The sequence below is a fragment of the Rhagoletis zephyria genome, unplaced genomic scaffold (assembly GCF_001687245.7).
Source record: "Rhagoletis zephyria isolate East Lansing unplaced genomic scaffold, Rhagoletis_zephyria_1.1 Rzeph_scaffold_01833, whole genome shotgun sequence".
Classification (NCBI taxonomy): domain Eukaryota; kingdom Metazoa; phylum Arthropoda; class Insecta; order Diptera; family Tephritidae; genus Rhagoletis; species Rhagoletis zephyria.
The window spans coordinates 80,845-84,151 of NW_016158917.1; positions in this window are offsets into that span (position 1 = coordinate 80,845).

Here is a 3,307-nt window from a genome sequence, read left to right on the forward strand (position 1 = left end):
TTCCAAACTAAACAAATTTTCGAAAATACTTTGTACACCCGTCTTCTTTAAACAGCCACGGCTTGAATTCTTTGTTTAAAATCCATCCGTCATTAAAATGGCAACAGCGTTTTTGATTTTTTGTTGTGTACTTCACACATTTTAACTGGGACACCATTACAATTTTTTTTTTTTTTTTACATCTACACTCAGGAATTTTCACCATTAAAAGAAAAAAACAAGCTACTTTTTACGATTATCTGCTGATTCAACGGCGTTGCCGCAAATTGTATGCAAACAGCTGCAAGCACGGTTAGCTGGGTCGATTTTGTATGGGGGAAAATAAAAGACATTTGACCGTATTGTAATAGTAATATTATGATGTTATAGGTCTAAGCCAATTGTTATTGAAACTTATCTTTAGCCCGCGCAATTGAATCAAAGTGTATGAATTTTGAAAATGAAACTTTGGCTTGTAATATCTATGGAATGCGTTAATTGTTATAAACAGGACGATATATCAAATTAAGCACCTCACGTTCATTTATCATTTTTTCATAAGTCTACAAATTTTTAAGATATTAAGATAAAACAAACATGTATTGTCAAAGCTTAGGAATCGTTAGATAAGTCAATAGTAGTTTCAAGCATATAAGTATTTACATACGTTAACAAAATACAATTAGGGTGAGGAACGCCACTTTTTAAGTCCTTTTATGCAGTCTTGAAAATTGGTGCGGAATGGTTTCATTAGTCACCGAAGAAGCACATTTTTCGCGGTTTCTAAATTTGCCGTTACGGGACGTGCAATAAGTGTTTAGATATACATAAATATTTTAGTTAATTCCATTATGTGAAAAAGTGACTGTAGGTAAATACAATAGTCTTTAACATATCCTGGGAAATCCTTTTCAGCTTTAACGAAAAAAGTCACTCCCTGGCACACTTTTCTGTAATCCCGTTCTTTCATTTAAAGGTTATTTATACAACTAAAGAGAATTTTTTTAGAAAAAAAAATGGAGATCCACTTAAGTTTTTCGATATAACTTTGGTAAATGTTAATCGATCGGTACGTAATAATTAGCAAATTGAAGACGAGACTTACTGTTACTGATTTATGATAATAATGTGACGAAAGTTGTTTAGATTATAACAAATTATTTTAAAATAAAAAAATGTTGAACAAAATTTTTTGTCATTTTCCTATGTTTGCAATTTTTATATTGTATGCATAATCATAAGTAAACTAATTAGTATTTCTAGAAGTTGTGCCTGTTCAGTGTTTCCATACTCATTTGCATAAACAAAATTTTTCCACGATGATGGAAAATAATGGCTTTTCTATTAGAGCTACCGAAATTGTTCTTAAATTTTCAAAAATTCGCAAACTATAGCAAATATTAAAATAAGATTAGAATATTTGGAACCAGCGACTTAAATGCCCGCCAGCAATATTAATTCTGTTCTTTGATTATAAGCCAGTGCAATTATAAGGAGAACAATTAAAATTTTAATTTAACAGATAACTTTGAGATTAACGATAAGCTTAAGGGCTGCGAGAAATGATATTTGACTTTATTTTTTGCGTTAACGGATTCATTATCTAATAATATGCACCAAACCTTTTTGCTGAAACCAAAAATTCGACTAGTGTGCTGTGGGTCACTTGTTGTTGACTTCATGATACAATATATTTTCACTAGTACCAAGGGATTTGAGAAAAATTATGTTTTCGACCCGCGCTAAATGCACGGCTCTAACGCACTGCGCAGTTTGTGTATTGCATTTAGTTATAAATGAAACAGTCTGAACGAAGTCGATTAGTAAATAGAATATTTAGAATATATATATCTTAATAGTTCTAAATATTTTTATAACGAGATGTAAACATTTTTTTCTTGCCAAAAAGCGGGGCATTTTGGGTCCCGGCAGGTATTGTACCGGGACCGGGACATAACATTTTAATCCGGAACAGTCCCGCCGAAAACATGAATAAAAGTTTCAAAGCTTGCACAAATTTCACAAAAATTGAATCAAACTTCAAAAAATTTGCATCGAAATTTCAAACTTTTTAATCAGAATTTTAAGAAAATTTTTGGGAACGCAGTTTTGTAGCCCATTCAATTTAGCTAGAAATTACCGTAGATTTTGTTAATGCGTTATATGGAAGACAAAAAAGTCTCAAAAATCGACGGTAATTTTTGGCTAATCGAAACTTCCATTTTATTAGACTAAAATTTAATGGGCTACAAAACTCCATACCCGAAAATTTTCTTGTTTCGACTTATTTTTAATGTTTTTATCGACGTAATTTTGCAGAACTTCCTGTTTCCTTCTCAGGCACTCTAGAACTATTGAAAAGCTACTCAGAACGAAATTAATTTTTTTTTCAAAATTTGACCTTTTTCGACTTTTTTTTTAAATGTTTTTTTCGACGCAATTTTGTAGAACTTTTTTTCCGTATAAGGTACTCTAGAACTATTGAAGAGCTACTCAGAACAGATTTAATTTTTACTTTATTGAAAAATTAAACTTTTTCGAAAGCAATGTTTTTTCGGCGTAATTTTACAGAACTTTCTCTCCCCCTTTCAGGGACCCTAGAACTTTCGAAAAGATACTCGGAAAAGTTTTAAATTTTATTTTCTTCAAAGATTGAACTTTTTCGATTTTTTCCGAAAAAAAATTACCGGCGTAATTTTGCAGAACTTTCTTTTTCCTTTTCAGGAACTCTTGATCTTTTGAAATGCTACTTAGAGCAGTTTTTTAAATTTTTTTTTAAATTTAAAATTTTTTGACTTTTTCGAAAAAAAAAATGTTTTTTCGGCAAAGTTTAGCAGAACTTTCTTTTTCCTTTTCAGGAACTAGAGAACCTTTGAAAAGCTGCCCAGATCACTATTAATTTTGATTTTTTTCAAACATTCAACCTTTTCGACTTTTTTGAAAACAATTTATTTCGGTGTAATTTTGCAGAACTTTTTGTTTCCTTTTCAGGAACTCTAGAACTATTGAAAAGCTGCGCAGAACAATTATTTATTTGCCTTTTTGCCACATGTCGTATGCTGCTTGAATCTGGCATACACAATTTTTGAAAAAATTGTTTTTTCTCAAAATATCCAGAACTTTTCCTTTTCAAAAACTCTAAAACTATTGGAAGGCTACTCAGAACAAATTTTTTTGTCGTTTTGCGTTATACCTACGGTGACCATCCGTTCTGTTTCTTGCAGGACCGTACTGTTTTTAAAAGGTCGGTCCTGCGTAGTTTTTCAAACCTGAAAAACCTGAAAATGTACTGATTTTTTTCAGATGTCCTGCATTTGTCCCGCATTTT